The sequence below is a fragment of the Aegilops tauschii genome, chromosome 3 (assembly GCF_002575655.3).
Source record: "Aegilops tauschii subsp. strangulata cultivar AL8/78 chromosome 3, Aet v6.0, whole genome shotgun sequence".
Taxonomy (NCBI): domain Eukaryota; kingdom Viridiplantae; phylum Streptophyta; class Magnoliopsida; order Poales; family Poaceae; genus Aegilops; species Aegilops tauschii.
Genome location: NC_053037.3, coordinates 626,880,202 through 626,905,719, shown reverse-complemented (window position 1 = coordinate 626,905,719; position 25,518 = coordinate 626,880,202). Strand labels below are relative to the sequence as shown.

The window sequence follows — 25,518 nt, the reverse complement described above, 5'->3', positions numbered from 1 at the left end:
TATCCGCGGGCGCCATGAGGCCGAACCATGCGAGCTCCTCCGCATCCGCGACGGTCATGATGCATGAGCCCCAACTGCTGCTTCCTACCTCGGTGTCATAGCGCGGCATTGTAGTGGGGCTGGAGAGCGACGGGTGCTAAGTTGAGCGCTAAACACGTCCTAGAAAATCTTATAGCTTCGACTAACTCAAAAGATTTCAGTCGTTGGAAGGACCATATGCTAGTATAGTTGTTCATTAATATTTTTCACTCATATCACCCGTAAATAGCTTTTAACGTTCGAGCAAAATACTCTAACGAGAGGATCACGCTCGCGCAATGCGGTAGATCACGTTGCGCGATGGGGCATACGAGCGAATGTGAGGGCTTTATAAATATTCATTATTATTACTATAAGTATATATTAATGGCCCTGAATTTTATTTCGCCCCGGGCCCAAAAATCTCAGGACCGACCTTGGTCATAGTCCTACATGGCGGCTTTCACCAGAAGCGGTGAGCTCGGCGATGGCATGGGTGCTTCGTTGAACTCCTGCTCCATTCCATTGGTTGTGCATGGCGAGGACGTCACGGAACTGTGCGTGTCTGCCGACGACTTAAACCATGGTAATTAAAAACCTCAATATTCCAAAGCATGTGCAATGAATAATTCAGTTAAAGCGCAATTTTCTCAGTTTCAGCAGAACTACCGTGTTTGGAAGTGCAGTTTTTGTCAGTTTTATGGTTTTGACAACGTTGCATGCACAATCATGGAGATAGCAAGGTGAACCTAACTGAGCTACAGTCAAGGACTTACAAAACAACATGAGTGGCTTGTGCTTTTTTTTTTAGGGTTGTGAGCGGCATGGGCTAATGTTCGCCGCATGCCTGTAGCCTTGTCATGAACGCGCACATCCTCTCTCCCTTTTTTTCAAGATAAACATCCTCTATCTCCCATATTAAACATGTATATCTCCTTCTCATGTAGCCTTGTCATGAACGCCGCCTGCATGTAACTGCTAAAAGTTCAAGATGGAGTTTCTCCATTACTCCAATTAGATGCTAAATACTATATTTGATGAGATCACATTTAGTGATGCACAATTATATATATATATATATATATATATATATATATATATATATATATAAATTAGTGGTGTACAGTGAGAAATAACGGATACCATTTTCATAATAAAATTAAATTTAGTGAATTAATTAGAGTGATATGGTGAGATCTTTTTTATCTTGTTTGAGTGAGATGGGATTAAATATTCTATAGCTACAAGTCTATACATAAAGATAATATCATGTATGTTTCTGGACCCCATGCCAAAACAGGAATAAGAAATTTATGTCTGGCCTTATGGAGTGGAAAGCTATTACTCTTGGCCTCATGTTAATTGTGTAGTGGAATTCCATTCCTGTTTGTAAGAAATACATCTCTTTGTCCCTAGATATGTTTACTTTCTTCTATCAGCCAAAGTAGAATAAGATCATGAATATCTTTGGAATTTTTTCTGTATTTGGACTTGTTTTAACGATGTGTGATCTTCTTGACAAAACAATGTGGTGTGGCATTTCTTTTACATGCCCCACATGCACATAATTAACTTGTATGAATGTCTACTGGAAGTTCTGGGTAGATTGCATCCTAAAAGCGATGTGTAGGGTCAGAAATATAACCATGAAAGCTTGTTATTACTGTGTCGTCTGTGACTATTGCACTAAACCACCATGGAATGCAATGGAAAATCATGTGATTCGGTAATAAACTCTTCAAGTGAATAGCACGTGTGAATGTACAAGGGTCGTCAAATTTAGGAATTTGAATCTGTTAAGTGGTAGAAATTTGAGACAGACCTACGGTCCTGTCCAGATCTGCCTTTAAAACGTCCCCTGAAGCATGAGGATCGATGGATTGATGGGATATATGCGGTAACCCAGACTCGACAATCACAGCTGGCACGTCCCATCGTGAACCTATTGAATGTGTTTGATGCGTTCAAACCGAAACTCATGACGTTTCGAGCTCTTGGTCGCATGCAACTGCTTCAGACCGGTCTAGTTTATTTGAGCATAGCCATTTCAATAAAGTTATTAGCCATGTTTGCAATGAAAGTGAATCAAACGTTTGGCATTGATGACTTTATCATATTAACTTTGGTTCCATGATGTGGCTAGAAAATTTGTGTTTAATCCCAAAATGCATCATTGTCAAAGGTTCTAAGTGGAGTATGTGTGCAGGCAAAACTAAGTTGCGAGTCTCCTACAACTGTAGAGACTAGGAACATGGCACCATTAGGACTTATAAATTCAGATCTTTTGGGATGAATGGTATTTTGACAAAGGGTGAAAAAAAATATTTCATGACTTTGATAGATGACTCTACCAGATATTACGTGGTATACCTATTGAAAACAAAAGTGGATGTTTTGGATTACTTTAAAATCTATAAATGTGAAGCATAGAATTGACTTGATCAAATACAATCTAAAGGCTTAGGTCAGATCGTGGTGGACAGTATTTTTCATACGAGTTCAATTTACTCTATGAGGAACATGGTATAATCAACAATAAGGTGCCTCCCTATTCACTCGAGTCAAATGATGTTGCCAAACGCGGGTGCCAGTATAGTAAGTTTTGTTCATTCAGGTCGTATATGGTTGTTTATAAACTTTTGAACACGGGTCCATACAAACATAAAATCATCGATTCTAAGACTACACAAAACAGAGTCAAATCAAATCACCATAACATCCAAATTTAGTGATCTCATACATCCTCACATCCATTTGACAAGAAGATTTTATTACTGGATCACACCATTGCCCATTGTTCGACATGATGGCAAAGTGTAATTCTAGACACATACGAGACAAGTACAAATTGTATAGTAAGGTCTGACAGGCTTACAATCTGCTTGTTTCACAAGATTCCCCCACACAGATATGCAGGTGCTTAGGCAAGTAACAAATGCGCATAGGGTGGTTCCAAAAGCTGTTTCAGTTTTGCAATTCTCTGTACACAAGAACATACATCATTGAAAGAATTTTAAATTGAGGAAGTTCTAATGAAAATCATGCCGCTCAACTGCCAATGTTACTATACTATAATCGGCAGGAGAAAGCAAAATAAGTACATGGAGATCGATTTCGTACCAGCATGAGTACAATTTCCCAGCAGCAGAAGCACCATAAGGCAAAGAAGAATAGGTTTCTGCTCCATACTATCAATAACAAATTTCTTCTTCTCGTTTCTTTTTGGGGAGAAGCATATAATGCTAGTGATATTTATAGCCCTGTAGCTAGAGAACATTTACTCCATGTTCACTCAAATAAGATCGCAAGTTAGTTCTATCTTCAAGATGATATCCATTTAATGTTATCATATATCTCTATATCTATGCCAATATAAATTAGGGAGATACTCTAAACTGTGCACCATTATTAGATATGATCCGGTCAAACCTATGGTATTAAATAGATAAAATCCTATTATTTGAGGAGTTCAAAGTACTAGGTACTCAGTAGCGCAGACTATCTTGCTGGTTGTGTGTAATTGTTTAACACCGAGGTGTAATTATAGAAAAGCATTTCGAGGGATGGTGTTATTGATGTAGTCCTGATAATACTACGGGGGAATGTAAGTAGGGTCGGTCGTATCAACCAAAACATCCAGATGGGAAAACACATTAGGGATTATACATGTTCGGATCCTGGTTGAATGAGGAAATATCCTACTCCTGTGGTGGTGTTCTTACTCTTGCGTATTAATCAAAACTGAGGCTCTAGACTTCAGCCCGGTGGCCTCCTCCCAGCTTATATAGAGTGCTATATGAGGAGTGTCATAATGCCTAGTATTAATGAAATTAATGCTCTCATGCATGAACGACTGTTCATGGCTAATACTACTTGTAACTATCATATTTATCTAGATATATTGTCATTGGGTAACACGAGCAATCAATGCGTTATGTAGATCGTGATTGCCTCTTTGTCTATCGGGCTATAAGATGTTCGACTGCTACGCCGTGATTGCCTCTTTGTCTATCGGGCTATAAGATGTTCGACTGCTATGCATCTATGAATGACCGACCGTTGGTACCATCGAGGGTAAAATCCGATGGTGGGCACTTTATTATTGGGTGCCGGATCCCTTGGATGATGACCTCTTCGGTTGTATTCTTGATGGGCTTGGGACTTTAGCTGGGCCATACATATCCATGGGCCTACGCCATAGGTATTCCCCCGTCAGAAGCCCCCGAGTCCGTCGAGGTCTCGCTTGTAGAAACCGACTGCGCCCACCGGAGAAGATTCAGACTGACCACCAAAGTCGAAGTGCCGTTTGTTTGTTAACTGGGAGACTTTAGAAGACTCAGATGATCATGCCCTCCATAGGCCAAGGATAGGAAGATTGGAAAAAACTTGGTGCTACCCGTTTCACTCTCTTTTGGGTGAGGATGACTCGTGGCCCGACTATGGGCGTATCTAAATTCCGAGTGGTGGTCTTAGACGCCTGGGCTTGAATCAATCAAGTGTCAATAGCCAGTTTCCTTTAAGTGGAACATAGATCAAACCGCGTCTTGAATTGTCAAATTTGCGCAGCTGGATATTTGGCTTTACTAAGAAATTCCAAGTTGTGCCATGGAGGATATCACGGGTGCTGCAGACAAATTTGTGCAGACGGATATTTGGCTTTCCAGAGAAATCCCAAGTCGTGCCATGGAAGATATCATGGGTGCTACAAACAAATTTGTGCAGATGGATATTTGGCTTTCCTGGGAAAGTCCAAGTCATGCCACGGAGGATATCATGGTTCGGACTCGCTACAAACGTTGAAAGTTATATCCTCCTTTGGTCTTCCTCTTGCTCTAGGCGTGTGGTCACTGAGAAACAGTATAGATCTAGGTCATAGCATTTGTGCCATGGCTAGTTAGGTTTTTGGTTAGGCCTCGACTCTAGCGTTTGGCTTGTAGTCTTTGAGCTATTATTTCCCCTACTGTGTAGTGTTATGGCCAACATGCTTGTGGTCTGAACAATTTGTGTTTGTGGTCAGTTATTTTCTTAGCTCAGAATATTCTCGACTTTCCAAGAAAGTAATATTGGTGTAGTGTTATGGCCATGCCATGTGTCTCTTGTGTGGTGCATCATTACAGATATATGTACTAGCTATTTTCTCATTTAGAGGAATAAAATCTACCACGATGAATACTAAACCATCATCAAGCTCTTGGTCTAGGAAAGAAAATAGATTAATTACCAATTAGTTTTTACCTGTGTTACAGTCCTAACCTTCCTGGCCATAGATGAAATGTACGGTTTTATTAATACCAAAAAGGTCTCGTTTGGAACCTGTCATTTCTCTTTGGATTACAACGAATAACATATAAGTTCAAACAACCTCCGTGGATGCTAACTAATCATTTGCATGATTGCATATCATCCCTAGATTTCGCTAGATGTATATTCCACTAGTAGAAAACAGGGCTTTGGTTGGGGCCTGGCAAGCCCATTAGTCCCGGTTCAGGCACGAACCGGGACCCATGGGGGCATACGTTCCGGTTCGTGAGCCTCGGGGGTCGGCCGGGGCCTCGTGGGCATTGGTGCCGGTTCGTATGGACCCATTTGTACCGGTTCCTGGCACGAGCCGGAACGAATAGGCCTCGCTCCTGGCCCACATACATTTGTCCCGGTTCGTGGCTTGAACCGGGACAAAAGGTTGGGCTTTAGTCCCGGTTTCAGCCACGAACCGGGACAAATGAGTTGCCTATATATACCCCATCGCCGCGGCAGAGCACTCCACAGTGCTCTGTTTTTTCTAGCCGGCGTGGGGAGGGCATTTTGGTGCTCTAGCTCACCTCCTATGCACATGAGGTGTTCGATGAAATGCCCGAGCCACACTAGTTAAGCTTTCTCCTCTTGAAGCTCGACCTCCAAGCTCCATTTTCCCCGAGATTTGCATAGGTTTAGCGGTCCGTCACGTCCTGTCCCCGTCTTCACGGCCGTCGATCGCCCGCGCCGATCTCGTCGCCGGCACCACGGTGGTGAGCCGCTTGTTCTTATCTTCTTTATGAAAGAAAAGAACTCTTACTTTAGATAGATACTTGTCTAATTATATATAATGCACGCAGATGAACCGGCAATGGATATATGGTGACAGACACACCTCCGAGTACGTTAAGGGCGTGCATAATTTTCTCGAAGTGGCTGAGGCAAACAAGCAGAATGGTTTTATGTGTTGTCCATGCCCTAGTTGTGGGAATACGAAGTCTTACTCTGACCGGAAAATCCTTCACAGCCACCTTCTTTATAAGGGTTTCATGCCACACTATAATGTTTGGACGAGGCACAGAGAAATAGGGGTTATGATGGAAGACAACGATGAAGAAGAGGACGATGACAACTATGTGCCCCCTGAATACGGTGATGCTGCAACGGGGAAAGCTGCTGAAGATCAAGATCAGGAACCAAACGATGTGCCCGATGATGATGATCTCCGCCGGGTCATTGTTGATGCAAGGACACAGTGAGAAAGTCAAAAGGAGAAGCTGAAGTTCAATCGCATGTTAGAGGATCACAAAAAAGGGTTGTACCCCAATTGCGAAGATGGAAACACAAAGCTCAGTACCGTACTGGAATTGCTGTAGTGGAAGGCAGAGAATGTTGTGCCTGACAAAGGATTTGAGAAGCTACTGAAAATATTGAAGAAGAAGCTTCCAAAGGATAACGAATTGCCCGACAGTACATACGCAGCAAAGAAAGTCGTATGCCCTCTAGGATTGGAGGTGCAGAAGATACATGCATGCCCTAATGACTGCATCCTCTACCGCGGTGCGTACAAGGATCTGAACGCATGCCCGGTATGCGGTGCATTGCGGTATAAGATCAGACGAGATGACCCTGGTGATGTTGACGGCGTGCCCCCCAGGAAGAGGGTTCCTGCGAAGGTGATGTGGTATGCTCCTATAATACCACGGTTGAAACGTCTGTTCAGAAACGAAGAGCATGCCAAGTTGATGCGATGGCACAGAGAGGGCCGTAAGAAAGATGGGAAGTTGAGAGCACCTGCTAACGGGTCACAGTGGAGAAGAATCGAGAGAAAGTACTGGGCTGAGTTTGCCGGTGACCCAAGGAATGTATGGTTTGGTTTAAGCGCGGATGGCATTAATCCTTTCGGGGAGCAGAGCAGCAATCACAACACCTGGCCCGTGACTCTATGTATGTATAACCTTCCTCCTTGGATGCGCATGAAGCGGAAGTTCATTATGATGCCAATTCTCATCCAAGGCCCTAAGCAACCCGGCAACGACATTGATGTGTACCTAAGGCCATTAGTTAAAGAACTTTTACAGCTGTGGAATGGAAACGGTGTACGTGTGTGGGATGAGCACAAACAGGAGAAATTTAACCTGCACGTGTTGTTGTTTGTAACCATCAACGATTGGCCCGCTCTCAGTAACCTTTCAGGACAGACAAACAAGGGATACCACGCATGCACGCACTGTTTAGCTGACACCGAAAGTATATACCTGGACAAATGTAGGAAGAATGTGTACCTGGGCCATCATCGATTTCTTCCCACCAACCATCACCTTCGCATTTCAAAGGCGAGGCAGATCACCGAAAGAAGCCCGCCATGCATACCGGTGATCACGTACTTGCTATAGTCAATGATTTACATGTAATCTTTGGAAAGGGTCCTGGCGGACTAGCTGTTCCGAATGACGCTGAGGGACACGCACCCATATGGAAGAAGAAATCTATATTTTGGGACCTACCCTACTGGAAAGACCTAGAGGTCCGCTCTTCAATCGATGTGATGCACGTGACGAAGAACCTTTGCGTGAACCTGCTAGGCTTCTTGGGCGTGTATGGGAAGACAAAAGATACACCTGAGGCACGGGAGGACCTGCAACGTTTGCACGAAAAATACGGCATGCCTCCAAAGCAGTATGAAGGTCCTGCCAGCTACGCTCTTACCAAAGAAGAGAAGGAAATCTTCTTTGAATGCCTGCTCAGTATGAAGGTCCCGACTGGCTTCTCGTCGAATATAAAGGGAATAATAAATATGCCAGAGAAAAAGTTCCAGAACCTGAAGTCTCATGACTGCCACGTGATTATGACGCAACTGCTTCTGGTTGCATTGAGGGGGCTTCTACCGGAAAATGTCCGATTAGCCATTGTGAAGCTATGTGCATTCCTCAATGCAATCTCTCAGAAGGTGATCGATCCAGAAATCATACCAAGGCTAAGGAGTGATGTGGCGCAATGTCTTGTCAGTTTCGAGCTGGTGTTCCCACCACCCTTCTTCAATATCATGACGCACGTCCTAGTTCATCTAGTCGACGAGATTGTCATTCTGGGGCCCGTATTTCTACACAATATGTTCCCCTTTGAGAGGTTCATGGGAGTCCTAAAGAAATATGTCCGTAACCGCGCTAGGCCAGAAGGAAGCATCTCCATGGGCCATCAAACAGAGGATGTCATTGGGTTTTGTGTTGACTTCATTCCTGGCCTCAAGAAGATAGGTCTCCCTAAATCGCGGTATGAGGGTAGACTGACTGGAAAAGGCACGCTTGGAGGGGACTTAATAATATGCAGGGACGGGCATTCTTGGTCTCAAGCACACTACACAGTCCTACAGAACTCTACCTTGGTGACCCCGTATGTCGATGAACACAAGAACAGTCTGCGCTCCAAACACCCGGAGCAGTGTGATGACTGGATTACATGTGAACACATCAGGACTTTCAGCAGTTGGTTGGAAACACGTCTCAGAGGTGACAACACTGTTTGTGATGAGCTGTACTCGTTGTCCAGGGGACCATCTTCGACTGTACTGACTTACAAAGGATACGAGATAAATGGAAATACATTTTACACCATCGCCCAAGATCAAAAGAGCACCAACCAAAACAGCGGTATCCGCTTTGATGCAGCAACCAAGAGGGGAAAGGACACATATTATGGTTACATAGTGGACATATGAGAGCTTGACTACGGACATGATTTTAAGGTCCCTTTGTTTAAGTGCAAATGGGTCAATCATTCAGAAGGTGGGGTACAGGTAGACCCACAGTACGGAATGACAACAGTGGATCTGAACAATCTTGGGTACACTGACGAACCGTTCGTCCTAGCCAATGATATGGCACAGGTTATCTATGTGAAGGACATGTCTACCAAACCGAGAAAAAGAAAAGATAAGGAAGCGAATACATCATACGATGAGCCAAAGCGCCACATAGTTCTTTTAGGAAAAAGGGACATCATGGGAGTGGAGGGCAAGACAGACATGTCCGAAGATTATAAAAAGTTTCATGAAATTCCTCCCTTCAAAGTCAAGGCTGACCCAAGCATCCTGATAAACGATGAAAATTATCCATTGTTACGGCGCAATAAGCAAAGGACACAAGCGATGAAAAAGTGAAGACTTTCTCTCCACAACTATTATGATGATACCATGCCAACTTTCAACCTTTTCGTAGTTCATTTGAAATGCCTGTTGTAACGGACTAGTTTCCGTATGAAACCCTGATATCTCGAATGTTGTATTTTGAACACACAAGAAGTCCGGAGTTGTAATAAGTTATTAAAAATAAAAGAGAGGTGCAATGCTCACCTGCACGTTGCTTAGCTTCAGGCCTTGACGAAATAGTGTAGACAGCACGGAGCTATGTGTAGTTTTCATCCGAAACCCTGAAAGCTCCGTGCAGTCTACACCACTTCCTCAAGGCCTGAAGCTAAGCAACATGCAGTTGAGCATTGCGCCTCTCCTTCATCGTCTTTGCATTCAGGGCTTATAAACCGTTGCGAGTACCTCTCGCTTGGCAAGGTGGGACTAAAAAACAGCGGCAGAAAGAATCAACTAAAAAACTCTTTTACCGGTTCATGCCACGAACCGGTACTAAAGGTGCTCTACTAAAGGTGCTCGTGGGGCCCCAGCCTTAGAACCGGTACCAAATAAAATGCCTTTGTAATAGCCTTAGAACTGGTACTAAAGGAATCAACTAAAAAGCTTTTATAAACATCTAGTATTATTGAAACTAAAATTATATAGAATTTATGCAATTAAAATTATCAAAGTATTTTCTGTTCAAAACAATAAAAGCAAAAAGAATTTTCATAAAATAAATACAAAAAAATAAGTATAAACAAAATAAAATTTTATAAATAAGTAGAAACAAAACAAAATAAAATAAAATAAATAAGTAGAAACCAAATAAAATAAATAAGTAGAAACAAAATAAAACAAAACAAAATAAAATAAAATAAACTATAATAAAGTAAAATAAAATAAACTTTTATAAAATAAATATGTAGAAACAAAATAAAACAAAATAAAATAAACTAAAACAAAATAAAATAAACTATAAAAAATAAAATAAACTTTTAAGTTCAAGCAATTATTCCCGCATCGACGTCGACGATGCCTATCCCGCATCCTCGTCGTTGACTCGGCGGAGGAGGCCGGCTTGATTAGAGGGGCCATGTCCGGGACTGGGGTCCGCCGGGCTGGTATTGGGAGGTGCTACCTTCCGGGGGGCGTAGGTTGGTGAGGAGCCAGCCCGTCGTTGACCCGATCCTTGTTTGGTGGCGGTCGCGTGGGCCAGTGACGGTGCCGAGGCTTCCAGACACCGCGGAGGTGGTACGTCACCGTGTCAGCGAGGAGGACGAGCACGTCCGTCGCTACATGGTTGCGTTGGAGGGCAGGTTCGACAATACCCGGCAGGTTCTTCAGGGATCTCACTGGAGCTATGATCCTGTGATGGTTCCTTCTCTTTGTGTGTCCACCGCCCGCGCTGAGACCCGTCGGGCGCTACGGTTCTAGCTGTATTAGCGATGCTATATGTATGATAGTATTCGAGGTGTATTAGTGATAATATTCGACGATGTACGGACGCAAGAGATGATGTAGTTTTGCTTATAATTTAATGCATGCTAATTTGAATACTACTTTATTCTACGATTAGGTTTTGCTTATTGAATGCTCAAATTGGAAAACTACTCCTACTTTGAATGCTAAAATTGGAGAGCACTATGCAAGGCGTATGCATTTGATTAGTTGATAGCTTATAGGGTATTTGTTTTTGCAGAAATCTAGGAGCCCCCTCCATCATCCCCGCCATCGTCCCCGTCACCGACCCCCCTCTGACCTCGAGGTGAGACCAGCCAAATCTCCATGTCAATATGACTCCTATAAGATATTTTGAACGATATTTCGGGTTGACTTTAAACGATATTTTGGGTTGACTTTAAACGTTATTTTGGGTTGACTTTAAGTCTGTCGAGTCTCCACCATATATGAGAGGACGAAGAATCCCGACTGTTGTCGTGGGGGTAGCTTCTCCTTCGTTCTCGTGTGCTAGACAATTTGGTGTAATGCACTCGGGAACGAAAGGAGGAGCTACCATCACCGACGGTCGCAAATGTCAGAGAGGAATTAGTGAGGGAGAGTCTCCACCATATATATATGAGAGGACGAAGAATCCCGACTGTTGTCGTGAGGGTAGCTTCTCCTTCATTCCCGTGTGCTAGACAACTTGGTGTAATGCACTAGGGAATGAAAGGAGGAGCTACCATCAACGACGGTCGAATATGTACACCACGTGAGCTTATATTGTTTTCAAGAAAAGACTCGACAGACCGATAGTCATCCCGTGATGAATAATAATGATCTAATTTAGGTTTTTTAGTACACATATTTAATTGTACAAGTTTAATATTTGAATTATGAACATAGGAAATGTCGTACTTGGACGACGACAGTCTCCCGGGAGAGTGCGACTGGTGCCACGACGACCGAGGTTTGTGCGACAGGGCTCACCTGGACGAAGATCGGCGCTTCAGCATTAACCTGGAGGAGACCTTCGATGTTGAAACGGTACGCAACGACGACAAGTGTTATTTTTTTCGTAATTAAGCACGACTTCAAATATTTCAACGTGTATTTTTCATCTTTTACAATTCTACTAGCTTATCCCATGCCATGCAAGACGCTATGTGTTGGAGAGGATGGGTTTTGAAGACCATGAAAGTTTCGAGACAAAGAAAATTCACCTAAGGACCCATCATGGTGTGGATTTTGAAGTAAAGCTGTACAATTCTGAGAGCGTAGCCCATTTTGGTGCAAAAAATGGGAAGCACTTTGCAAGATGTATGGTTTTGATGATGGTATGCTTGTCACCATGGATCTTGGTGATCCTGAAATCGAGCAAGACAATATGGACATTTGGGTCCTTGTTGATACGCCTCCAATTCTACCGCTATGTGAGTTTCTCAAACATAGTTATTAGCTAATTTATATTGTTTATTTCAAAATAATTGACAGCTTATTTGCATTGACAGCTTATTTTCATTCTTCAAAGAATGTGCGGAAGATGGTAGACATAACCTACTACACCGAAGGCTCCGAATTAACTTATCAGGACAAAAATCATCTGATCGCATTTTGTACTGATCTTGAGAATTACAATATCTACAATCAAACTCCTCAACATTATGGTCAATACGTGCCACTAGTGCACGTGTTGAACCACGGTAACTACCATGGAGATACCCTGATAATTTTTTTTACTATTACGACATCCGTGCATCTTTTGCATACTTCTAAAACTAGTACATCATTGCTAACTATGAAGTTGTTACTATGTTTTTCAACAGAGAATCCCATAGGATTGTGTGCCTCATTTGATGTATCAGAATAGTAGCCTTGATGTTTTGAACATACAGCCAGGTCATCCTACGAATCTCAACTGTCCATACCAGATTTCTAAAAGAGGTGGAGACATACTAATCAAGGAATGGAAAAAATGTATGGACAGTCGTAAGGAGGTTGTTGGAAGCAAAATGAAGCGAAGGGCAAGGATTGGAGACAGGATGATCTCCATTCTCCATAATGGAGAGTCAGGGTCTATATTGTTTTATGCTATTTTACCTTAAAGAGGGTATTTAGGTCCTACCTAATACTGATGATCATGTGCTAAGAACAATTAAGTAGGGTTGGTTCGATGACTATGAGGATGATGATCGTATGACTTGTTATTAATAACGAGTAGAAGTTGTATGATGATGATTAGTAGGACTTGTTATTATGATGATGCATGATGCGAGCATGAAGAGTTATTATATATCAGTCGGTGAAATGAATATGGATTGGATTGAAGTGAAGGCAACATGCATGTGGTGCATGTCGAAAGTAGTACAATCCAAACTTGATCAAGTTAGGATTAGTATTACTTTCAACATGCACCACATGTTGCCTTCACTTCAATCTAAGCCATGTTTAGGCATAGCAGTAGCGTTGGTAAACCAAGCATGGAGATAAGAGAGGACACTTCTCTCTATTAGCTAGCTAACACACCCTAAATTACCCCCTAAACCACCCCCTTTCAGAAAAAAAACAAAAACCTCAGCTCCTGCCAGCTGCTGACGCGTGGATGCCTATTGGTCCCGGCTGGTGCCACCAACCGGGACCAAAGGCCCTCCTGCCTGGGCTCGCTGCAGCGGCCACGTGGAGGCCCATCTGTCCCGGTTCGTGTAAGAACCGGGACTAAAGGCCTAGGGCATTAGTAACGACCCTTTAGTCCCGGTTCCAGAACCGGGACAGATGGGCCTTACAAACCGGGACAAATGGCCCTTTTTCTACTAGTGTTCAGAGGTACACCTATCAGGGATGTGATATCATCAAACAAAGATTTCATGATCCCTGATAAGTTTAGTTAAGTATATAATCTGTATACTCGCTTGTTTGTTGCGTCATTTTGGCTATGGTACTAGCTGTTTTCCTATCCAGAGGAATAAATTCAGCCAAGAGAAATCATTAACCTGTTAGTCTGGGATTGAGACTAAATGAGTTCTAACCTAGTTTTGCCTATGTTACAGTCCTACCTTGCGGGGCAGTATATGAGATTGGGGGTTATATTAATACTAAAATTGTCTCGTTTGGAACCTGTTTTTTTCTCTTTAGAATAAGATTAAAAAACAGGTGCAAGCAAAGTCTGTAGGTTCTTGGCTTATAGATTTCATTTTTTCGTGGTTCACACACATGGCATGTGTATCTTGATGCTTGTTTCAGTTATATCATTCTTGAGTGTGAGTGGTTTCTCTTTGGCTATAGGTCATTTTTATTCTCTTATCATTGAGTGCCGCCAATGATATTAATTAGTACTTGTTGTGATGCAGTAACTAGTGTTGCTGCATTTGTTAGATAATCAAATTCCAGCCCTTGTGAAACAAGAAAATTTGTTCCTTTTTTTTGTTACACACTTGTAACTAGAAATTGACTTGGACCTTGCTGCCTTTTTCTTCCACTTGATCTGAACCCTCTAGTCTTGTTGCTAGCTAGCATGCCCTGCGACTGACGATTGTTCAGAGAACTCTATCTGCACTTTGTGTTATGATTTTGGATACACAATTTATGAAGAAAGATTTGCAGTTTTGGCAGAGTTGGTTGATCTTACATGTTTGTTTGTACCATATTTCTCTTCACTCATTTATGACTATCTTGAACCTTTTGATGGGCCTTGTTATTAAAACAAGGCAAGCTAGTAGTGGGATTACACTTCTTTAGCTTAGTAGATAACTGGATATTGCTTGTGTGGAATAAGATGAACATCATTCTGCATAGTCTTTTGCTTTAAGCTTCTTTGGCATGCAAATTAGCTCGCATGTGTTGGCAGTTCTTTTTTTTTTAGTTTTGTCGAGATGAAGAGCTACTAGCTGTGAAACGCAAGGAAGAGGAAGGTTTGTTCTCAAACTCAAGGCGGAGGCATCACCAAGGGAGGCAACTAGGCTGGCTGTCCGCAACCAGGCACATGGGACCTGGATGGAGCTGCCCCTGACAATGGCCGTTCCTTGGTGTATGTAATCAAGGGCCTGTCTGTTGCATTAGGCGCCGGGCCCGGAGTAGCGCCGGCGCAGGGGAAGGGAAGGGGGCGCTCAGGGTATCACAGGGGAAGAGCCGTTTGACTTCTAGTGGTTTGGTTTACAAGGTTGGCTTGCATGCCCGTGCGTGGGGTTTGAGTTAGACTAGGAAAACAAACATGTTGTATCCGTATAGGTTTGTGAAGCTTGTGTCGGCTTACTGCAGGAATATATAGTTGCCTGAGTTATATAACATCGTGAAAAAGAGAAAAGAAATAAAGAAGAGAAGGCACGTCATCTGCCTTTGGCTGAATTTTTGGACCCATGTTTTGATGTGATATTTGAAACATATTTTTTAGGAAATTGCATGATATTTGAATTTTTTCTTTTGAGAAACAATCTTTCACGTGTGATATTTAAATATATTTTTTGAGTCACACGTGTGATATTTGATGTGATCGATCCGTTGACGAATCCGAACACCTTTTGAGGCCCATTGAGCCGGGCCCATGAGTAAATTATTAGGGTTTGGTTCCTCTACTATGTTCCCTCCTATATATAGATCGTGAATTGAGCAATCAATCAACCTATCGTCCACAGGAGAAGAAGAAACGATGGCCAAGAAGAAGAAGGGGAAGTCCAGACGTGCAGCGCAGGGGGCGCCGTCGGACGGCGAGACAGCGATCGGCAGAAATAAGATGCAGACGGGAACTGATCCGCCTTGTGCTATCATCAAGCATCGCATCCCCGAGCACTACGTGCGGTTCATCCTGGACCAGACGAGCGAGGCGCCCATGGAAGAGGAGGAGATCTCGTACCTACGGAGGAACCCGTCCCTGCTCCCTGGCTGCTCCGTCGACGAGGTGGCCGCCCGGCACAAGAGGATTGACGACGGCTTCGAGCGCTTCCAGACCCAGGTCCGCGACCAGTGGTTCGTCAAAGGGTACGTCGAGGTGGACTACGACTACGTCGGGCACATAGCAGCGGCGGAGGAGGAGGACAGGGCGCTCTGGCAGGAGCTGAGGAGGAAGCGAGGCATGCCTAACCTCAAGTACGCCGACCCCAACGATCCCGTATACGCCGGCTTCTACGATGCCTAGGCCCTGGTTAGATAGGTTCATCTGTCATGGCGTACTTTGGGCCGATTTCGTTAGGGTTCATAGCTATATTATAGGGTAGTGGTACTAGGAAGATTAGGGGTGATTTAGTTTTTTATGTTTGCAGCTAGGGAAGATTAGGATGTCATGGTGTATTTGTTTCATGCATGCAATTAATTATGACTAGGGATGTGTATGATAGGAAAGCAACACTGGAGTTGGCTTCTATCTGGGATCAAACTATATTTCTTGGTTATCCAACAAACACAAGGTTTTAGCTATCTCGTCATGTGAGGCAGGGTGAGTATATTTCTAACTGCTGCTGCAGCAGCAGCTGCATGTACTGGCGTCATCATCCAGCCATCGTCACCAAACGGTCGTAGCGCCGCCGGATTTGAGACTCGCCCCCGCCCCACCACGTCATGAGTCATCATACCTTCCCTGGTCATCGTCCTGCGCTGGAACCCAGCACCACCTCCTCCCACCATTTACCACCTGGTCATGGGCAACCCGCCCGAGCTGCAGCAACGGATCAGGGACAACCTTATTGGATTTCTACCTCCAGAGGGACGGTACTATTCAATCAACTCACATGTTTGTCTATGTAGTATTGATGGCCGCACTACAATATGATCAATGATACTTATGACATATCTAGATGTGCTTTAGCAAAACTGTTTATACAAATAGTACAATGCGCTTAATAAGAATTGAACCTACAGTTTTCATGTCAAATCTTTGAAAGTTTTTATATTTGTTGACATAGGGAGTACCTTTTAAGTATTAAACCTAGGACCCTGATAAGTGTCACACGTGTGGCACGAAACAATTTCGCCCTGACGTTTTTTGATGGCTACATTAGTTACCCGAGGATGAACTTTTTTTTTTAGGAAACACTACTAGGAAAAGGGCTATAGGTGAAATGGCCACTAATGACGCACCAGACATGTGGTGCGCTACTACTATATAGCAGTGGCGCACCATGTGCTGGTGCGCCATTAGTGTGAAAGACACTAATGGCGCACCAGACACACGGTGCGCCACTAGTAACAATTTTTTTATTATTACTTTTCCAAACATACTAATGGCGCACCAGGGCACAGTGCGCCATTACTAGTTCTAACTAGTAATGGCGCACCAGCCTCATAGTGCGCCACTACTATATATTTTTATTTTATTTTTGCAAAACTACTAATGATGCACCAGTGTATAGTGCGCCATTACTAGTGGCGCACTGTGCCCTGGTGCGCCATTAATGTATATTTTTTATTTTCTTTTTTTGCGAAACTACTAATGGCGCATCACCAGCAGGTGCGCCATTAGTAACCAGGGACCAGCTAGATATTTTGGACAGCCACACCTACCCACTCACTTTCCCCACTTCATTCTCTCCACCTCCTTCTCCAAGCTTGTCTCAGCTGCCTCCTCCTCCTCACCTCATTTGCACCATAAATTCATCCAAATTAAGTGGTTAAATTACCTTTTTTTGATAGGTAAGTAAGGGGGAAGCTATCTTTATGTTGTTCTCCTCCAACAACGTGCACATGCACTTTTTATGGCCTAGCTAGATCTATGTATGTTTGTGGTGTTGCATATGTTTGTGGTGTTGCATATATGTTTGTGTTTGCAGGTACCGGTATTTGAAATGCGATAGTTGCCAATATTTTGCCGGAATGTTGATTCATTTCCGTTTCGGCGAGAATTTTGGCACTATGCATTCTTTTTGGTCCTATTTTTAGGGAAAGTCATGCCAAATTTTTTCTTGGTTTTAAAATATCGTTTTGCTCTACCCCGTAGGCGAGCATGGTCCGCACGATGACCGAAGGCATCGTGAATAGGTTTTTGAGCTCCGCGAAGGCCGAGATGCTTCAAAAGAACGAGACGGAGATAAGATGTCCGTGTCGAAGATGCAAGCTGAAGAGCCTTATTGCGGACCCGGATTCCGGGCAGGTGTGGGACCACCTGCTCTTGCGTGGTTTCATGGATGGCTATCGGTGGCAAGGTGATGAAGATGACTATGAAGTCGTCCATGGGGGCCGGGTAAGAAATGAGGAAGGGCAGCAAGACAACCACCGCGGCTCGGGCGGGCGAGAAGACGAAGAATCTCCAGGACATGATCACGACGGTGATGCTGTACACGGTCATCATGTAGAAGATGCCGGACATGATGATGAGGAAGATGCCGAAGCAGACGAAGGGCATGATCATGAAGATGAAGATGCCGGCGGAGCAGACGACGATGGACCATCGATGGGCTGGGTGCAGGACCCTCATATTCAAGAGCTGCTTCTCAAGCAGACGGATAACGCAAGAGCTGCCGCCCGAGAGAAAGCCAAGCTGGATCAACTAGAGATAGACGCGGTTACTCCATTGTATGAAGGATGGTGGCCCGAGGATACCCGCCTGAAAGTAACGCTCATGGCTCTGTAGATGAAGGTAAAACACAAAATGACCGACACATGCTTCGACGAGAACATGTCATTCTGGCACGAATGTCTTCCCAAGGGGAACAAGTGCCCGGCCAGTTTCGAGGAGGCGAAGAAAATCGTGTGTCCTCTGGATTTACCGCACGTGAAATACCATGTGTGCATGAACAATTGCATCATTTATCGGGACGAGCACGCGGAGTCTACCATATGTCCGGTGTGCGGCGTCACTCGATACAAGAAGAGGAAGAAAGCTCCTCGAAAAGTTGTGTGGTACTTTCCGATCACTCCTCGTCTGCAGCGGTATTTCGCGGACCCTAAGGTAGGAAAGCTCCTGCGTTGGCACGCGGATAGGGAGGAGAAGAAGCGAGAAGATGACGCAAATGATCCGGAGATAAATAAAAAAGACAAGATGCTGAGTCACCCTAAGGATGGGAGCGAGTGGCAAGCGTTGAACTTCGAACACCCAGAATTTGGGAAGGATCCCAGGAACATCGTGCTGGGCGCGAGCACCGATGGAGTCAATCCATTTGGCAGCCAGAGAAGCACACATAGCACCTGGCCTGTGTTTGTGTGGATGTACAACCTTCCCCCTGGTTGTGCATGAAGAGGAAGTACATTCACACGAGTATGCTAATTGAAGGGCCGAAACAACCAGGGAACGACATCAATCTGTATCTGGGGCTGCTGAAAGAGGAGCTAGATACGCTGTGGAAAACGCCAGCCAATACGTGGGACGCCGCAGAGAAAGAATATTTCCCTATGAGAGCCGCACTGCTCATGACGGTGCACGACTATCTCAGTTACGGATATCTCGCGGGGCAGGTGGTCCACGGATTTTCTGGATGCGTCAGGTGCATGGATGACACAACGTATCGCCAGCTAGATAGAGATCCCGGGTCTTCGAAAACCGTGTTCATGGGACATCGAAGGTGGCTTCGCTATGATGACCCATGGAGAAAACGCAAGGATCTGTTCGATGGTGAAACCGAACCCCGAAGACGCCCGCGTACAAGGAGCGGCGAGCTGTTGAAAAATTGGAAAGATTGCCCACTGCCGGGAAAGAAGCAAAAGGCGCCAGAGCCGGGAAAGAAGCGAAAGGCGCCGGAGCCGCTGCTGAAGGTATGGAAAACGAGGTCTGTTTTCTGGGACTTGCCGTACTGGAAGATCCACCGTGTGCCTCACAGCCTTGATGTCATGCATATCACGAAGAACGTGTGTGAGAGTCTGGTTGGTACCCTGCTCAACATGCCAGAGAGGACCAAAGATGTGCCGAAAGCAAGGGCAGACTTGAAATCAATGGGCATCAGGGAGGAGCTTCACGCTAATGATGATGATGATGATGAGGCGAAGCAGGACACGGAAAGTCGTCGCAAAGGCAAAAAGGCCAAGAAGACCGGAAATGACTTCCCTCCCGCGTGCTTCACTCTAAGTCAGGAGGAGATCGATCAGTTTTTCACCTGCCTCGTAGGAGTAAAACTTCCTTACGGTTACGCGGGGAAGATAAGCAGATACCTAGACTTAGCGAAGCAGAAGTTCAGCGGGATGAAGTCTCACGACTGTCACGTGCTGATGACGCAGATACTTCCAGTTGCAATCCATGGGATCATGGACGCGCACGTCCGTGAAACGCTATTTGGCCTATGCAACTTTTTCGACGTCATCTCTCGGAAGTCAGTTGGCGTGAGGAAACTCAGAAGGCTACAGGAAGAGATCGTGGTGATACTATGCGAGCTTGAGATGTACTTCCCGCCCGCATTCTTCGACTTTATGGTGCATCTGCTGGTCCATATCGTGGAGGATATCATCCAACTCGGGCCGACGTTCCTGCACAGTATGATGCCGTTCGAAAGGATGAATGGTGTCATCAAAGGATACGTTCGCAACATCTCATGTCCAGAGGGAAGCATAGCCAGGGGCTTTCTGACCGAAGAGTGCATCTCCTACTGCACGAATTATCTAGGCATCGAGAACCCCGTTGGTCTGCCCATCAACAGGCACCTCGGTAGGCTCGCTGGATGGGGTCACCGTGAGGGTCGCCGCGAAATGCATGTCGACTTCGAGGGTCGACTCGCCGACTTTGAAAGAGCAAACCTAGTCGCGCTACAACACATAGACGTGGTCGATCCTTGGGTGGTAGAGCACAAAACCTTTATTGAGAAGACGTACAATGACCGAGGCCAACAGAGGACGGACGGAGATATAATCAAAGAGCACAACTCATGTTTCACGCGTTGGTTCAAGCAGAAGCTTCTGTCGTACCCTTTACATGAGGATTCTTCCGCGGAAGAACAACTCATATTCGCTTTGTCACAGGGCGCCGAGCACAACCTGATAACGTATGAGGCGTACAATATCAACGGCTACACATTCTACACCGAGGACAAGGACATGAAGAGCGATGGTTATCAGAACTCCGGGGCAACGATGGAATCCTACACCGGTAACGACAAGGACAAATACTACGGAAGGATCGAGGAGATCTGGGAGCTGAGCTACGCTGGAGAGAAGGTCCCGATGTTCCGTGTCAGATGGGCCAAGAGCGTCATAAAAGAAGACCGGTATTTCAGCACCATGGTTATACCCGAAGCCAAATCAAAGACCACAGGCGCGAACATCACCGCGAAAAATGAGCCATGGGTACTGGCTTCCCAAGTGGACCAATGCTTCTTCATTACCGACCCGTCAAAGCCCAGTCGTGTTGTCGTGAGGAGAGGCAAAAGGAAGATCATCGGAATGGATGGAGTCGCCAATGAGCAAGACTTCGACAAGTACGGCGACCCGAAGATGGAACATGACGACGACGATGAAGTATCAGCATACACCACAAGAAGAAGCAGGACCACCCTACCTAAAGGACGTCCGTTCAAGAGAAGAACTCCATTTACGAAAAATAAGGGCAAGAAGATTGTGAACAGATAGCCAGCTAAGATCGATTGTATTTAAATTGTAGCCTTCATTTCTCGATTGTAATCGTAGTCTGAATTTGTTAATATTTTTTGAACTCATGAATATTTATAAATTTCATGGGCACTTTTTGAATTCATGAATATTTTTTGAAATTTTGATGATATTTTTTCATATTCATAAATGTTTTACCAATTCACAAATGAATGCAACTAAAAATCCAAAAAAAATATTGATGATATTTTTAAATAACAAATTTGATGATATTTTCAAATAACAAATTTGATGATATCTTCAATTAAAAATAAAAAAACAAATTTGATGATATTTAAAATAAAACAAATTTGATGATATGTTCTGTTCTAGTCCTCATGAAAATAATAAATTTGATAAAAAAACAAATTATTAGATGCAACAAAAAATAATGAAAAAAAGGTTACTAATGGCGCACCAGAGGAGGGTGCACCATTGCTATCAGAAAAAAAGAGTTACTAATGGCGCACCAGAGGGGGGTGCGCCATTGCTATCAGAAAAAAAAGTTACTAATGCCGCACCCCTAGATGGTGCGCCATTACTAACCTTCCCCCTTGTGTGTGTTGTCCATCTCGCGTTCGTCCTTCTCTCCCAATCTCACATCTCTCCGACCCACTGCGCCGCCGCCCCTACTGCACCGTCGCCCCTACTACGCCGCCGCCCGTAAGCCCCCCTCCTCCTCTGCCCGTCCTCCTCCGCCCGTAAGCCCCCTCCCCATCTCCGACTGCATCGCCTCCCGCGGCGGCAACATCCACAACGTCGACGTGTTCGTCCCCGACGACGCCCCCGCGTCCACCAGGAGAGGAGGCCCGAGCACCTCGCGACCTCCCCGCCGTCTATCCCCGCCTCCCCCAAGCTCGCCGTCTCCGCCCTCCGTCGTCTCCGCTCCGGCCACCACCTCATCGTGGTCAGGTAATCTTCATTGCCCTCCTCCCTCTGCCTCTCTTCCTCCTCTCCTCCCTCCCGGCCATGCCCTCTTCTTCTCTCTTTTGCTAGGTTTAGGTCAAATCCCTCTTGAATTTAGGTCAAATTAGGTTCAAATCCCTCTGAAGTTAGTATGTAAAGCTCACTGTTCTGAAGTTCTGATCAGTTGAGTACCTCAATAAGCAATAATACAAGCTTCCATACAAGCCAACAAGCCAAGAAGATACCTGCTACTACTATAGTGTTGATTCTGAATTTGTGGAGAGAGGAGTGCATTCAGAGAAGAGAAGAGAATACAAATGAATTGGCTTGTTTATGTCAAATACAAACGAATTGCTATTTGTGGAGTTTAGGCTCCTTTGAATCAAGGCAGCAATGTCAAATGAGCTCCTCTTCTTTCTACTCCTTACCTAGACATAAACTTGGCAAGTTTTAGCGACAAGAATACAAATGATAGTCACTGCAGCTGCACATGATCTCTGCTAGTTATAGAAATTCATTGCTTGTCCTATGTTTTCTGTCAGGGTATTGTTCAGGAAGCTTGCTTGAGTTTGTGTCCTTTAATTTGTAAATCTGCAGTTCTAGCCACTGTTTGTAGTTCTAGCCACTCCTTGCTGTTAGTTCCTCAAGGAGTTTTGCACAAAATTAGCTCAAAAAGTTGCATCTGGCTTTTACAAAGTTGTTTTGGCTTAAGAGGATAAGTTGTTGTATTTACTGTCATAAAGTTCAGCAAGAACAGGGCATCAACAGTGCTACTCTAGTATCTAGTTGGGGAGGGACAAATGGACAGGGCATCACTGTAGCTGTACTGCACAACAAACTATTAGTCTTAGGATTAACACTCCTCATATGATATGTCAGGATTTTTTTAAATGGCTTCTTGCAGTTTTGAAAATTCAGTTTATTCGGTTACTGGAAATTCAGTTAATTCAGTTAGGCACACAAATTTCAGAACTTTTGTGTGCCCTAGTACTTGGTGTTTGTAGAAAACCAGGAGTGTCAATGTGACTAGAATTCACTTGCTCTTATATGGGTGAAACTTCAGTTGTTTTTAGGCTAGTGCAGGGTGTTGCTTTATTCTGTCATCATTTGTAACTATGTCACAAATAAATTGTTCCATCTTCTGTATTTGACAAGTAATGACTGTTGATAAGCTGAGGCATGGATTAAGTTGTTTCTTTGCTGTAACATACTGTATATCACTCCACAATGAAATAGAGTACATATTGATGTGCTTTGTAAAACTTGTTCATGTACTGAACTACTAATGCCTTGTGATGCTCTGAATTACTTGTGATGCCTCTGAATTACTTGTGATCCCATTGAGAAAGACTTGTAAAGATGATGATCATCTTTTACAGAAAACAATTTCTGTAAACACGCCAGTAACTTTGCTAGTTTGCTGGGTTTTGTCTCCGACCATCGTGTCGTGATGATTTTGCAGGTACCCCGAGAGGCCCTTGAGTTTGCTGGAATGTCGATTAACTTCCATTCCGGCAAATTCGGGTACTCCATATGTCCTATTTTCAGCAAAGGTCATGCTGAAATTTTCCGTGAATTTTAGCATGACTTTGCTGAAAATAGGACATATGGGGTACTTGTGACTAATGCATGGGCCGGGGTCTTAGTACTTAATTAAGTAGGATCAACTGCCCCTTTATTCTTGCTGCATTAAACCATATGTGGCAATAGAGCCAAGTGATTAGGCCCAACTTAGAATTCTCCTTCCCAGCTTAGCTTTTAGGGTGCCTCGGTGTCGATGAGAACCTAAATGATGTACGCTTAGGCATTTAGGGTGCCTCGGCGTCGACAAACCCTAAATGATAAAAGCTTAGCTTTTAGGATGCCTCGGTGTCGACAAACCCTAAATGATGAGACCATGATCTTGTTCCCTGACAATAACCAACTTTTTGACCAAACTTTTTTCCTATTTAGAGCGAAACATGGCCCACAACGATGAGGCCGGCGGTTCGGGCGGCAAGCAATTCTGGGAGCTGTCCCAGGAGCTGGAGGAAGAACCTCTCTGCTATGAGGACGCCGCGGAAGACACCGATCCTGACTACACAACCCCTAGTGGCGTCGGGGATGACACCACTGATGGTGCCGCTGAGGATGCCACCACTGATGATGGCGGCGCACGCACAGATGGCAGCCAACCGAAGAGGCAACGGAAGGACCGGCGCCCGAGCGTGCTCGGCACCGTCAAGGAGGAATTTACTGAAGTGAACTCCGACGGGCATCCAACAGCGCCCAAACAAGTAGTCAAGGGGTACTCGGTTCAGCTCGGGTGCATTCTCTGGAGCACCGTCTGGATCAACACCGAGAACCTAAGGCATAAGGACCGAGGGAATTTGCGCAGCCTCCTCTTCACGAAGCTGCACGAATGATACAAGTTCCCCGCTGACTTTGCAAACACACGCCTTTCAGGGAATAAAGTGAACAGTGCCGCCCTCACGAGGATGAGCACGGCCCTGTCTACTTGTAGAAGCACGGTGAAGGCAATGATTGAAAAAGGTGATAGTTATGAGAAGATCAAGGCGAAATATCCTTTGATCAGCGAAGATGACTACAAGGAGTTCAAGATCAAGTGCGAGAGCAGCGCAACCTCCGAATCAAGTCAGCGGTGGAAAGAAATGCGGCAGTTGAACTTAGGGGTCCACCAACTCGGTCCCGGCGGTTACAGAGTGGCGGAGCCTATATGGGACAAGGAGGACGCGGAGCGTGCCGAGCAAGGCCTACCGCCCCGCTTCGAGAAATTCCGTGACAAGCAGACCAGGAACTTTGTGAGGGCCCGGTACAAGGAGGACCCGGTAACAAAGGAGCTTACCACGGATCCGAAGACCATGGCGCTTGAGCTTGTTCTGGTAAGGAATACACCCCCGCGTAATTAGCTCCATATGGTTGCATTCTAATTAATGAAGCCAAATTTCTAAATGGTTCACATTCCTTCCGCGGGAGGCTGAAAGCAGTAGCACGGGGTCGTCTCAGAGCTCCCCTTTTGACACCCCTTTAAATAGGGCGTTGAACGTAATGAAAAACAAGGATAAGCTCAGTAAGCCGTCGTCAGCTGGTCGTGTGGCCGGCAAAGGCTTGTCCACAAAATGGTCGTCATACTATACCGCTGGTGGGCGAAAGGAGAAAAAGACCAGCTCGGAAAGCCAGTCGCGCGAGGTTCAAGAACTCAAGGCACAAGTGGCGCGGATTCCGGAGATTGTCCAAGAGCAAGTGCAACAACAACTGGGAACGACGCTCACCGCCATGGTGCCTACCTTGACTCAGGGGCTGAC

The 25,518-nt window shown here is 44.8% G+C and overlaps 1 long non-coding RNA gene across 1 annotated transcript; it reads right to left on the bottom strand.

Annotated features, from left to right (window-relative positions):
* Positions 1 to 2,712: 2,712 nt before the first annotated feature.
* On the bottom strand, positions 2,713 to 4,085 carry LOC120976309 (uncharacterized). Its single transcript, XR_005771555.3, has 2 exons — positions 3,139 to 4,085; positions 2,713 to 2,998 (listed from the first exon to the last, which is right to left on the bottom strand). It is a non-coding gene; the product is annotated as an uncharacterized lncRNA (long non-coding RNA).
* Positions 4,086 to 25,518: the final 21,433 nt, after the last annotated feature.